Below are 15,343 nucleotides of genomic sequence, written 5' to 3' on the forward strand. Positions count from 1 at the left end.
CAGTATTTCTTTTAAATAATTTCTGGTCTATTTATTTCTTTGTTGTGTTTATTTTTGTTCTAGAACTTTGCAGTATTCTATTTGTGGTAGGGTAGCGCAGTGAGTTCCGTTTTAAATAAATTGTTGTAGTTAAAAAACGAATTAGTGAAAAAAAATCGTAGAAATTGTTTAAGTGCTATTTATAAGTAAATTATTATAAGTTATAAGTGTTTTGTGTAGTGTGTAAATAAATTAAGAACGTAAAAGACAGTGTTTATTAATTCATCCTAAGAATAGTAAGAGTGTAAATAAATACGTTACAATATGATCTAGTTTTAATACCTACAAAAAGCACTAATTGTTTAAATAAACTGGAACCCCACATAAGACGTGTAAGAAATTTTGTTTTTGCAACTAGACGTGAACAATTTCAAATATTCAAAAAATAAAATGTGGAAAGATAATTTTTTATCAATAACTGTATCATTTATAGTGTGAACCTCCGTAATACTTATCAGTCAACGGATATGAAATGTAATAAAACAAGACTATTCATATTATCAATATCGCAAATATGAGTCACATTCGCCAATGACAAATTACTTTTATATATAATTCTGATAAAGTGAATTCAAGAGGTGTGAACATAAATTAATCTTCTTAAAAGTACTGTCATATGCTTTTCTTTTCTAATTCAATACTCAATGCGGTTTTAGTTGGGCTGAGAAGCTCGCTAAAACGGAGGCAGACAAGCCCTTCATGGGACCCTACTGTGGTATAAGCTACAGAACAAATGAAAGCACTGGAAAAGTAGATAAGACCAAAACCAATTATTGGGACGACCTACAGGAGCTGAGACAGGTAAAGACTCTTCTGGGAAACTATAAGCAGAATAGATCTGCGGAATGTATCAACCTTAGTAAGAGCAATCTACGAATATTAACAGGAGTTCTATCGGGGCACTATCGCCTCAACAAAAACCTAAAAACGCTAGACTTAGCAGATGATGCGGTGAGCAGAGGACAAAATCTCTATCTACATTCTCTCGAAGGAAGGAACACCTGGGAGCGCTTGGAATTGAAACGAAGATCTCTGGCAATTGAAGCCAACCCACATTCTAGACTTCTTAACCCTTAATTTGGCAGTGTAACTTGCAAGATAGATAACTTTCCCTGATTTTTTATTTAAATTTGGCGCCTTTATATTAATTCCATTATCTATCGCATCGGCTCTTTAGACCTTGTACAGTAACCTCCATCAGTTTCCAACACACACTTGGAGTGATAGTTTTTTTATTTTTCAAATTGGAACAGTGAAATCAGCCTCATCCAAAGAAATGGCATCGACCTCCGGTTGGGTAAGTTTTCAGTCAATTTATTATTATTATCATCTGATGAGAGATCTTTGTCCATCTGTAAGCACAATTGATCAGCAGAATGAGCCAGCATCACTCAGTGATACTATAGCTACCACCTCACATCAGTCTGGAGCAACTCGTTCTCGGAGACATCAACCCCAAACCATTACTTCTGCCGCCAACCTTAAACTAGCTTATTTGGCAATGTATCCTACAAGATACATATTGCATACCTCATCCAAAAATGAACCCAAATGTTTTAAATTTTAAAATTAGCTTATTTAGACCTTAAAAAACAATTTCAAAACAAATTTTTTTAATCAACAAATTAGATCGTTGCCAAATTAAGGGGTGGTATTGATGGATCAGCTGTAAACACTGGGTTCCCAAGAAGGGTCGCAATAGATCCTTTGGGTCGTAGTGTATACGAGACCCCAAATCTATATATGCATACATAGTGTAGAACTCATCGCCTTAGCTAACCTAACCTAGGTTATGTTAGGCGATTAGTTTTTGAAGTGAATTTGTGGCAATAGACGGCACTCTTGCAGTACACTGAAACTCGCAGTTCCTGTGGGAAGTCTTATTTGACTTGGAACGGAATCTCGAAAAACGTTAAGATGAAATTAGTAGCATTCGACCCAGCACAGTCATTTTCTATATATGGATTTTGGTGTATCGTATGCACTGTGATCAAGGAACTCCAGATAACTTTACAGATATAGGTCAAGATTCGCATCTGGTTGTAGTACCATAGAAAAAGAAGAAGAGATTATTAAAAAATTCTACTTGTTTTTGGATAAATTCAATATAAAGTACTAGCCTTTACTGGCAACGCACTTATTTCAACGTTTAATGCATGACTGGAAGATTTTCTAGACTTCCATTTGTATTGCCAAGATTTTTTCAATGTCAGACATATAGTCACAACGTTCACTTTTAGCACATTCTTTAGTTTAGTAAAAAAGTCGTATAATACTTAATCTGGTGATAAAAGGTGCCTGTAGAAACCTTACGACTTGTAGCGACCAAAAAATGTTTTGCACGATCATACTAAAATATGAATGACTATTTTAAAATTGAGAAATTATAGTAGTACGTCTTCTATTTGAAGAGATGTTTCCATAGCTAGTTTTTTTACGTATTTGACATTGATGTTCATTAAAAATATTGTATAATAATCTGGGGCTACAGTTTTTTATATTAGATTACTTTCAAACGTTAAAATAGTCGAAAATATGCATTATAGGTTCAGTACTACTCATAATCACTTTGTTTCATGCATGTTTCGATAATTGAATTACCTTTGCGCCCGATACGAAGTTGGTTTATGTTAAATCCAATGATAAATAAGTATATCTTTATAATAAATATTTTTATGTAAATAATAAATTGTTTTCTACGTTTACAGAAATGATTCCTGTTGATATATATTGTTTCCATCTAACAAAACACACAAAAACGATAAGGAAACGATAAATAGCAATGATAAAATAGAAAATGTTATCATACGATGCGTCCGAAATTATAAACAAATCAAGATATGAGTTATCCGTAAATAAATTTCATAATTAATTACGGTAAACAAATGATAATTACGTTCTAATCATTTGTTTATTTAATTGCGTCAGGAGATCAAGAAATTTGTTGGTACTATTGAGCCGCTGGTTTGAGGCTGCTTCGTAGAGGCAACATCTCGATTTCTATTTGAAAAGTGCTAATCCTGATGCTTTCTCCGATAGAAGTTTGAACTTAGTCGATGTCTCGCCATCGTGCTTAATCTCTAGAAGCAGCGTAGCTCAGCTGGTGGAGGATCGATCCAGTCAACACTCGAATCGGTAGCATTCCCCTTGGATTCGTTTAGGTATATCGGAGATGATTTGGTTGATTGTAGAAAAGTTATAAAAGGAAAGCAATTTGCATATTCATGCGTCAGGAATTGGTCAGTAAGGTGGCGAAGCAATATTGTTTTAAAGGGGTAATTCTTCGGGAAGACACGATTGAACGATGATATGTATTTTTGAGTGCGTCGATCGGGGTGCACTTGGCACTTTATACTGGAGAAGTAGAAAACAAAAACGTTCTCCTTGTTTTTGCATCAATGGTTGCCTAGCTGCAGCTGGGATGATGAAGACCAGCTCTCATACCATCTTGGAGGTGGTCGGAATTTATTCGGATTTTCTTCCTTTGCGATCTTTGACAAACGGTCGTGGTCTCTCCATTCCTTTCGCCGATTTCTCTACATCCAGGATGTCACATAAAGTGTGTCAAATAAAGTGTGTCCCGCTGAGGGTTCGCATTTAGGTAGTTCCTTAAAGCTGCTTAGTTATGATATTCTCTGCTCTCGAAGGCTTACAAAGCAACGACCTATACGACGATGCTACTCTTGGGGATTATAGAAATGAAAATTCTAAGGTGAAGCTCGGGAAAAGCACTAGTAGATCGAGTAAGAAGAGAAAATCAGACAATCAGATGTGTCGTAGATACCATTAATGAATGGATATAATAGGAAACAACGAATATGATAAACTGGTGAAAATAGCAAGGGATAAATATCCAATTGGAACGCGGAGTAAAGCACTACAGAGATGGAGTAATATCCTAGAGACAGGATATCGAAGACAGAACAGACGATAGATCTATCTTAGAAGGAATTTATCTTTGATTGTTTTACAATCAGGCTTAATTCGGTTTCGAATATCCTCATTTCCATGGTCAAATATGAAGTTTTAAACTGATTTGTAAGCATTTCTATTTTTCCAATTTGTACACAATATTTCTGAAAATCAAATATGATATCTCATATCTATTTTTTGTGACAGTTACCCGATTAGTACCGACTCCTATGCATGAAACAGTTTGTTAGGTAACATCAAGTGTTGGTTCGAATATGGACATAACCCAAGAAAACTGTTTTTTTAAGCAATTTCGGTTTTTGGTATAAAATAAAACAAAGAATAGTTTTTTATCAATTATATATTTTTCATTTTACTCAATGACCTTTTGCAATCTTTCTTTTAGCTTCATGATTCCGTGCTACTGACTTGCTGATTCTGGTCCTTATCAGCAAAAAACTGAACCAGGTTCGATTGAAGGTCATCGTCATTTGTGATTCAAAAAATTCTGCAAACTTCGAAATAAATGGTAATCAGATGGTATCAGATCAGGGCTGTATGGAGTATGTGGCATCACTTCCTAGCCAAGCTCCAACAATTTCCTAAGAGTTACCAAAGATGTGTGAGGCCTAGAATTATCAACCTTTCCGATTTGACAATTCTGGACGTGTTTCTTTGATTGCTTCATCCAGTTTCATTAATTGCTGACAGTAAACATCATAATTGATTATTTGGTTCCTTGGAAGAAGCTCAAAAAACACGAAAACTTTGTAACCCCACCAAACTGACAGCATGAGCTTTCTTCGTTGTTTTTCAGCTGTCTATGAGGTTTGTGCTGGTTCATCCTATTGCTACATTATCGTTTTCGAACTGTGTTACTGTACAGGACCTGTTTCTTTGATATTTCGATCAGTGTTTTTACATGTAGCCGCGGCACAACCCAGCATTATGATTTTATAATAGAAAGTTCAAAAACTTGATAGTCAAGAAAACATTCTGATTCCAGCGTGACGTCATGCGCTTGGCGTGTTAAATTTCAGCCGACAAATCAGCGTATTATGTGTGTATCGTGGTATAGTTCTCCCAATATCAATTGCAGGTTATAAAAACTCATATAAAAACCCTTGCCGACAATTTTATTTGATCTACCATAGGCGTAGATACCTGGTTTTATAAATTTATTATTTTTATATTTATACTTTTAAAAAAATGTATTCAAACGAATCATTAATAAATTGGACGGCATTATACGTGAATAGACGAGTAAAATGTACTTTCCTATAAGGGAGTTTGGTTTAAACAGGGTACCAGATGTGAACTGAGATCTTTTTGTACCCCATTCGACTATTAGTCTTTTATCTGACGCCTTCCGACAGCTTCGGCCAATAGAAATGCATTTATATTTACGATTCGATGTTTTCATTGGTAAACAGTGTAGATGATGAGTCCACGTGGACTGACGGTTTGTTAGATATTATTTATTGATTGTTCCTCGCATAACTGTCTTCTGCAATTGATTTTGGAGGAACTATAATATGACGTATCTTTCTCTGTTAAATCGTTGGTTTCAGCCTTGGGTTCTCAATAATCGTTTCCGAATTCTTTATTGTTACAAATAGACACAAAGAGATTATATCCTGTATTATTTTCAAATTACATCAAAAATTATAGGAATAAAAGCATATCGAATACCGTGAAATTAATTATTCGTGAAAAAGTTGTTTATCTAGAAAACATGACGCATTTCTGAATAAAAACATTTCTTAGCTCCTTGTCTCGATACGTTCAGTTCCTTTAATAAAGGAAAAGTCACAAGTTGGTCAAGGTCATTATTATAATACGGTTGTACGATGAAAACGAGTCATGCCAAGCTGTCTACTTTGCCGCACTGGTGATCTTTGTTGTTGTTTATGGATATTACATTGGCGTAGCAGGTACCGGATTTTGTAATGCCAAGGCTAAATTATTGTGCATATTTAACATTTTTATACAATCAATTTAAGGTTAAAAGCAAAAACTTTCAATCTACGAACCGAGAAAAAATCATTTTCGGCACAACAAAAATTTGAATATTATCTTTAACGTTGTAACGTTCAAGACAAATTTCATCACTAGTATGCCCAAGCCTTGATGTTTCAAGAATTGTTAACTATTTCCGCATTCAATTCTTGTAACCATATTGAAACAGAAAATCAACTTCTGGATATTCTGACCACCCTTTTAGCACCATCTATTGTAGAGAAAAACAAACAAGCATCTCTATAACGCAGTTTCGTAGCGCACTAGGTACCATCTTTAACCTACAGGTTCTCATCCAGAGGAGCAGAGATATGGACAAAGACGTACACCTGTGCTTTATCGATTTCTTCAAGGGTTTCTATAACGTCAAACACAAAAAACTTGTCGAGGCACTTAGAAACACTGACATTGACAGAAAAGGGATGAGTTGCATTCTGGCACTCCCCTATTCAACATTTACTTCGAAGAAATATTTAGAAAAGCACCCAAAATCAAAAATCAACGGAGAAGCAATCAACATTAGATACAGTATTCATAGCAAATAACAATGAAGAATATGGACTCTCCTTGAATATATCAAAAACAAACCAAATGATTATTAGCAAAAGTTAACATCCTCCAGTGCATCTAACGATAAACGGTCGGTCAAGACATAGATCGGGTAGCAACATACACAAATCCGGAACGACAGTAAACGCGAAACGGGTCAAGGCGATCAGGGATAGAAAGATCTCCAGCTGCCTTTAACAACATGAAGAAACTATATACCAGCAAAAATATTACTTTACAACCAAATATTTTTGAATTCTTCTATGGTGTAGAGGCTTAAACTACAGCCAAAGCTAATTTAAAAAGACTGGGATCTTTCGAAATGTGGATATATCGGCGTATTTTGAAAATATCCTAGACTAGAAGTCTTTACACTAAAAGAAACGGCAACTGGAGTATTTTGGCCATGAAACATGACGAACGGCGTCTTTTGCAGCTGATTGTCGAGGGCAAAAAGGGAAACAAGAAGAAGACGACATTCATGGTAGTACAACCTACTCCAGTAGTTTGGAATTTTATCTGTTTAGAAACGCAGTAAACAAGATAAGAATAGCCTTGTTAATAGCCAACTTTCGCAACGAATAAGGTAATGATAGAAGAAGAAGAAGTCATTGTAAATCGTTTAAAAAGGACAACTCGACGAGAAGGTGTATAGTAATGTATCTGAAACGTCATGTTTTATTTAATAGATTTAATACATAACCGTTAGAAACTTTTCCATCTTCCAGAAAAAGAGTTTCAAACACATGATAATGCCCTAGTCCACAATGCTTCGCTTTCCAAGGTTACTGTAGTCGAATGTAACTTTACAGAGATTGAACACCCACCATATAGCCCCGATCTGCCCTATTTTTTGTTCGAATTAAAAGGGTAAATGATTTAATAGCGACGATGAAATTAAACAGGTAGAGTTCGAAAATTTTGATTCTAAAAATATTTTTATAGTTAGACGTTCTAAGAATTGTATGGAAATAAATTATATTCAATCACAACTTTATCTTTATTTATGACCTTTCTATCTACCCTACTCGATGTATTTTTTCATCGATAGCAAAATTTAAAGCGATGAAGATTTTGCATGCTACAGGTTGCAGTAGTACAAGTTTAGTTGTAAATCACAGTGAAAATGATGCATCGGTTTCGTATCGAATGAATCATCTGACTGCCGTTTAAAACACCCACTCTAAAGTCGATGACAAAAAAAAGTCGTGTGAGTCATTTCTTGTTACGAGTAGATAAGACTCGAAATTTAAAAGTTGAATAATACAAGGCTGCCGATACTATTCATTTCGTTCAACTTGATAACTATTTACTTGTGCCAAAGAAGTACCACGAAATTGGTTAGTGACAGACAATTATTATTATTTAAGGTAGATATTCATATATTTATATAAATTTTTATAGAATCGGATACCTGGAAGAACACAGAAGAGTGTTTTGTCATAGAATGTTTTCTATCCTAATTTTTTAATACGACAATTTCTAAAGACACTTTTATTGAATTATAATTAGGGCAGTGTAAACTATGAACTAATCAGTAAAGCAACGATTTTGGAAAGACCAGATTTTAACTTTCATATTTTGAATTGAAAGAAGTGTATGACTATAAATATTGTAGATCAGGTGTTGGCAACTTTTAAAACAGGTGCCAACGTGCAATAATATTCAATAACACCAATAATCCATACAATACAAATTTTGCTGTTAACACAATTTGGAAACAAAAGTTTGAAGCAGCCGTGACAGCGAGGAAAATAAATGAAATTGAAGGTTAGTTGGTTTACCAGGTGGGATAATGAGGTTACAAGGGAAATTATCGGAATTCCTTGTTGGTGTCTGGAGGAATTTTCTTTACAGAAAATCGATCTAATAATGTCGAAGTGAACAGTTGATGTATGAGGTTACTTAACCGAAAGCAGATTCTTTTAGAACAAGATAGAGCTAAGATGGAGGAACTTGGTGATATTGAATCTTTACCATATTTAATTTGATCTTGCATCGATAGATTAATATTTATTGAGATCGATGACGAAATTCTTGCTTGGGAAAAAATTTGAATCAAAGGTTCATAAGAGTTGAATCCTTAGAATACGATGGGGGTGTGGTTCCGAAAACGGCCCCCAATTGGCTTCAAATACTCCATCACACATTAGATGATTGTACCTAAAAGTATTTTCGGCGTCTCGCAAGGGAAGGGGGTAACAAATAAAATGAATTTAATCATGTGTTTTTATAGTTGTGATTACACGAAAATATTCAAATAGATAGAATTATTAATTAATTCAATTTGAATATTGAATTCTGAAACCTATGAATTTTATTTTCTTTTTACAAGAATATGATTCAAAAATATCGAAAATCTTAATTATTTCCCAGAAGATGAATACATAAGTATTCGAAAGCTCGGAGAATATATTAAAGTGAGTCCACTTTGGTGTTTTATTGCCACGTTTCCGATACGAAACCGCTCATAATATAGCTGGGAAAGACTTCTTTACAATTCTTATTTTTACTTCTGTCTTTGTCCTACCCCTACTAATGTTTTTTTCCATCATAAAAAGTTAGTTATTCGTAATAGCTACAATCGAATCCTAAATAAAAATTCATCGATTTTTGATACACAACAAAACAAAAGTCGCTTATCTAATGTTTCAATCATCTTGACTCTTTTTAGTTAAATGTTTGCGTGTAATAGAAAATATTATGTTAGGTCAGGAAAAATTTTTTTCCTGACCTAACATAACCACGTATTTTCAGCTACCGATATTTTGTCCCTGTATTTACATTTTTTATGACACAAAAAATTAACGCAAATTACTTCACCAACACCTAAATCAAGACACAAAATATTAGTAGCATAAAATATGTGGTCAGGTTAGGTTAGGTTAGGAAATTTTTTTATCCCGTTTCCTTGCGGGATGCTGAAAATCCTTCTAGGTACAATAATCTAGTGTGTGAAAGAGTATCTGGTAAAAATTTTAAGCCAATCGGTGGGTTTCTGTTTTCGTTTTTATTTATGAGACACCCTATATATATTATTCTAAAAATCTTTTGAATAAAAAATCTTGACTATTTCTCTTTGAATTAGACTATTTGTTCTTGGATTGTTATATTAAAGAAGGAATGTAAGTCAAAAAATTAACTTTTCTATCCCATCCCGGTTCAGTCGAGACACAATTTGTGTGACCCAGTTTTTACAAATGGTTACTCGAGGTAAAAAGAAAGCAAATTGCAATCAAATGATCCTTAAAATTTGAATTCCATTCGAAAGTTGATGAAGATTTCAAATTACATATAAAAAATATATCTCATCTGATAACTACATTATATTGATATGAAATACAAAATTATTCTAAAAACGTCCTAATTTTTAAACTCAAAACATATTTGAAGTATTTTTTTCATATTTCAATTTTATTTTAATGAGCTTTTAGAACCTTGTAATAATTAATAATTGCTGCATTTTTTTTTTAAATAATGTACATATACTAACCATCTTGAACTTTATATTATAAACACAAAACACTAGTTTGAGAACCACTTGTCAGCTTTGTTAGTAAACAAATGTTAATCCAAATATCTTTCAGAGGTTTTCGGCAAACAATGCTTCAGAATACGCGTATCCCTCCCAACACAAAGATTAATAACGGACTGACTGAGAAGCGCATAAACACAAACTCAACACGCTAGGCAATAGAATGGGAGAAAACTTTTCTCTGTCTGCCATTCTCTTTCTTACTACAACCTGTAGATTTTCGACGGCGACGATGGGTCCACAACCTAAAATACAGCGGCGTTTCTATTAGTCCAGGGGCTGTCAATCTAAAAAGTTACCTCATACCGCGCATGTATTTTTTTTTTATGAAAATTGATACCAAATAGTAGTAGTAACAAAGCTCAAAACAAACAAAGAATTGCTTACTGTTATTAAAGGTCTAAAGTTATGGGATATGGGAAAAGGAATTGGGTACAAAAAGGGCTCAGTTCACGTCTGGTACCCTGTTTAAATCTAACTCCCTTACAGTCCGGTACATTTTACTCGTTTATTTACGTTTTATAATTTAATATTCAGTTGTAGCAAGTTAAGGAGGTATAATAATAATTTTTTTCTAAGATCCAAGTAGGACTACATTTAAGTGCATCTGGAAGAACTAAAACAAGGCCCTACTTACACTGATCATCTTTGGAAAACTATATATATATATATAGTCTCAGAAAACCAAAAATTACACAAATTGTAAAAAAAAGTATAGTGAAAACATTATTATAGCATGGTCAACTTTTTCATGAAATCTGATGGCATATTTTCGTACAATACGCATATTTTTTTGTTCCTTATTCCAATTTACGCCTTTTATACCAACAGCATTCTAAATCTAGATTTGGTATTACAAAAGAATCAGAGTTTAAGGAAAATATTTAAAGTAAAGACACTTTTCTAGATTCTTCAACTGTTTAATGGTCTAGCTCTTTTGGAATTTAAAAAATTCGTGTCCAAACCTTGTAATTGAGTCTCAAATTATTGATACTTCTAAAAATAATAATAATAACCTTTACTGAAAAGAGTATTGCGCACATCTACATATATAATGAAAGGTCTTCACTTCTTTTGAAATTTTAATAATCAAAGAGAAGAAGAAAGACAATTTTCAGATCTCAAAATAATCAAGTGTTAAATATTTTTGGAAAAAAACATTCTAGTCGTTATTTTTTTTTGATAATTGTAGAATAAATGAGACAAAAAAATGTTAATACATTATTTTATAAAACGGTGCATCCTGTATACTACTTATCGACTTTCTATTTGTAAACAAATCGAAATATTAGCAGATTACGTTTTTTATGAACACACACTGTATAAAATTAATGATCAAAACACACAAAAAACAAACTCGCACAAAATATTTACAAACTAAGTGCAACTGTTAGACAACCAACAATACATTACAGTGTAATTCAAATTGCATACTCAATGTATGAACTGATTTATCAAGCGTAGAATTATAAATCGATTACTTCTAACAATCCAAATATGTAAATGAATCCGACATTGTTATTTCTCGTTTAATAAAAATTTGAGGGGTAAATACAGGATATAAAAAATACGGTAAATTTTATACAGAGCTGAAAAATGTTGTTATTGGAGACGGTGATACATTTACTGACAAACATATTTTCTTGTTGTGAATGTTATTTGCACTGATTTACTGGCGTTGACGTTAATTTTCCACTAATGGAGCAAATTTAGATGATTTTGTGCTTGTACTGCAGCTACAGTTGGGTCTTTATTTGTTATCATGATTGCCGTGTCGTCTGCGAAAGTTGCTATGAAGGTATCGTCTATGTTTGGAACGTCTGCTGTGAATATCAGATATAGAAATGACCCTAGAACAGTGCTTTGAGGTACACCAGATTTTATCGTATGGTAATTTTTCAGATCGAAGTTGTAAGTTATATGCTATTAACTTATAATTACAGAACTATTTGCTGGGGTGCTTTAAACCAAACTGGACATACTAGAATTAATAACATAATCGATATACTTCTTCAAGAGGAGACTTGGAAGATACAAGAATAGAAGCATGAACCATATGGATGACCATAACCAAAGATATACATCAGTGGAAGGTCATAAGGTATCAAATTCAATATGTAACAATTTCTATGGCTACGTCGCTCTAATTTTTGATAGTTTGTAACTAGTTTGCAACCTTCTAGCAGAGCGGACACAACCCCTTAAGTTTTAAATGGAAAGAGGGTGGTTAATACAGAAATAACACATATTTGACCTTTTTACCAGCAGTTCGAAAGAAATGTAAACTTTGAACGAGTTTAAAAGCCTAGGTTTAGTGTTATTTTCCAAATTTTCAATGAAAACTAGCATATGAAGTGTCACTCTTAAAAATAAGGTTTCGCAAATTTTTGTATTTGCCATAGGGTTCGAAATATAGGGGGTGATACGTCACCAAATTGACAACATATAGATTCACTGATGGTTAATAATTATTTTTTTATTTTTAATATAGAAAGTTATCAAATAAATAAGTGAATTTCCATTTAATTTAATTCCCAACCTGTTGTTTTATAAAAAAATCTGTTCTAGAACACTTAAAGTTCCGTATTTTTGTCCTCGATTGAAAAATATATAATTATTAGAAACTATTTTTTCTAATGTCATTTTTCTTGTATCATTTATTGTAATATTCCATCTGGGGGACGTCACGTAATCTACTTGCTCTATTCACGATTTCCTTGTGTAATTAAAAATCAAAGAAACTTCAATTTGGGGAAAAATATTAACAAATTCACTTTCTTATCCTATATTTATAGTATATTTTCAAAAATACATACACAAATACCATTTAACATTTACACTTTCATATTTATACACAAATTTCAATGTTTTTTTTTTGAACAATCATAACTGGGTATTTCAGTCGAACGTCATCGCCAATATAATAAAAATAGATGCCGCACTCTGTAAGACGCTGCTGTTCACTCGCTAAGCGAGGTTGGATATAGGCTAGTTGACAATTTTTTATTTCTTTAGACACTTATTCAAAAATAAAACAATTGTGTGATCAAATGGGGGGGGGGAGGCGGCTTAGCGGCTTACCTCGTCTGGTTTAAAAAATCTCGAATGTACGTATCGTAGTTTTCGACAGCCTCGAACTCATAGCGGAGGTGTGGGGCTGTTCACAGACACACCGCCAACTTTTCTCAGCTCTTCTTTGCTTAATGAAAGGGTCTTTTGTGATCAATTAATAGTAATTGTTTCAAACTTGGGGTCTACTACTAACTTCGACGCAATGTGGGAAAAGGCAAGTGCCTTGCTAGCTGATACCAGAAGATTCTGAATCAATTGCGATAGCGAGCTTGATTCCTAGACTAAATATTCCTGCCCCTACTTTTTGATAAAGCATAGATATATCTGTAAACAACTTATATTTCTCTAGAATGCTTTGATGCCCAGTGAGGTCGACTCTCTCTATAAAGGTTTACAAAAGGGACAAGCCGCCATTTCCTTTGTTTTGTTTGTTGTTCTTTAACATTATATGAAAGCTGCCCATTTGTTGGGTAGTTCCATAAACCAATCGATGTAAAACTTGTGTGTTTTGATGGCAAAAATCTCAATTTTCGGCTTCTACCTTATTATCTAATTTTTGTCCAACCAAAGACCAAGAAGAAAATATTAATAAGAAGATGGTAACATGTCGTTATTACAAATTTTTTGTTTGTGTAGGTATCAAGTTTAGAATTTAATCAATCTAATCAAGAATCGCACAATACTTTGCAATTGGGGTGTTTCAACACGTCCGTAGATTTCGCTGTAATCGCTGTACGTAGACTCAATTATATAAGCGAAGTTTAAACCTCTAACGTCACTTTAAACCACTTAAACTTCGGTTTAAACGTTGTATGTATGTTTGGATTTGGGGTCTCGTATACACTGCAACCCAAAGGATATATTGTGTCCTAATTTCTTGCTGCTATAATGGAGAACTCAGTGTTTACAGCTGATCCATTGATCCAACTCCTTTGAAAAAGTTTAGAATGTGGAATGGCTTTAATTCCCAGAGATCTTCGTCTTCTATTTCAAGCACTCCAAGGTGCAGTGCTCTAGTGGAGTTTCACACTTCGAAACAATGTGGATAGAGGCTTCGTCCTCTGTGCAACAAAACCTGCACGTCGTATTATCTGCTAGGCTTAGCGTCTTCAGGTGTTCGTTGAGTCTAGAACCCCTCTTAGTATTTCCCAGAAGAGTCTTTGCCTGTTTCAGCCCTTGTAGGTTGTCGGTTTAAACGTTACCGGCGGTTGGGAGGTAGTTTCAAACGAAATGGGGGATCCCCAACCTAACTGTTTCAAATTGTTAACATTTTTACGATATTATAAAGAATTTTGGTAAAATAATTGAACATTTTCACTTAACATTTAATGAACTCGACGATGATAATGAAGAAATTATAAATATTGTCGACAAGCCGAGACAAAAAAAAGCTATTCGTTCCAGAGCAAATCTTTAAATTGTCTCATTTATTTTTTAAATTTTGTTGTTGTTGTTTTATCGAAAACTACTCCTAACATTTTTTCTTTTCCTTCCAAGTTGCCACGTCATTATTTTTACTTCACAAGTTTAACCAATACTACTTTTGGTTATACTTCCGCACGAGTGACAACAGACAGAAAAATGTCTGTTTAACCGTGACCAATAAATTTTGTTCATTGTTGGTTCAAACTAGAATTCAAATCATAGTTTAAACTTTAGTTTAGTCTTCAGTTTTACCCTAGGTTGTAAAATTGGCCCTTATACATCTTTATTATAAACTATGTCCTACGAGCCAGGAAAAAAACGACGGGATATTGTTTGGTGCAAATAATTTTAGCCAAATAATAAAAACTTCTCGAACTAAATATTAATTTTTCAAAGATATATGAATAATAACTGTAACTAAATAATATCAGGCGTTAATTTTCGTATTGTCGACTACCCTATTAAATTATCATCTCGAAATCAGCGATCTCAGCAGTTACATTTTCAATGCGACATCTTATGTTATTATTTATCACAATATGGCGTGTATGTTTGAATAACAGTCGTAAACTTGTCGATAGACTAGACACTAGACGTTCATAATTACCAACACAGAGGAGCGGAGTTAATGTTGACAGCAGTTACAGATTACCTACAATAAAACACGATTAATAAAGAAATTTCGTTTGCGATTAGCTTAGCACGTGAATTAGTTTAGCGAATCAGCCATATAAACAAGTAAGCAGTTAAACAAAATGAAATGCACAGACAGATGAAGAAATGATTTTTTTT

The 15,343-nt window shown here is 33.5% G+C and overlaps 1 protein-coding gene across 1 annotated transcript in view; it reads right to left on the minus strand.

Annotated features, from left to right (window-relative positions):
• The window catches only part of LOC130891788 (uncharacterized), a 122,648-nt gene that overhangs the window by 76,382 nt on the left and 30,923 nt on the right, over positions 1-15,343 (minus strand). The gene's annotated exons all lie outside the window — the stretch shown is intronic.

This window comes from Diorhabda carinulata, chromosome 3, assembly GCF_026250575.1.
Source record: "Diorhabda carinulata isolate Delta chromosome 3, icDioCari1.1, whole genome shotgun sequence".
In the NCBI taxonomy this organism is placed as follows: domain Eukaryota; kingdom Metazoa; phylum Arthropoda; class Insecta; order Coleoptera; family Chrysomelidae; genus Diorhabda; species Diorhabda carinulata.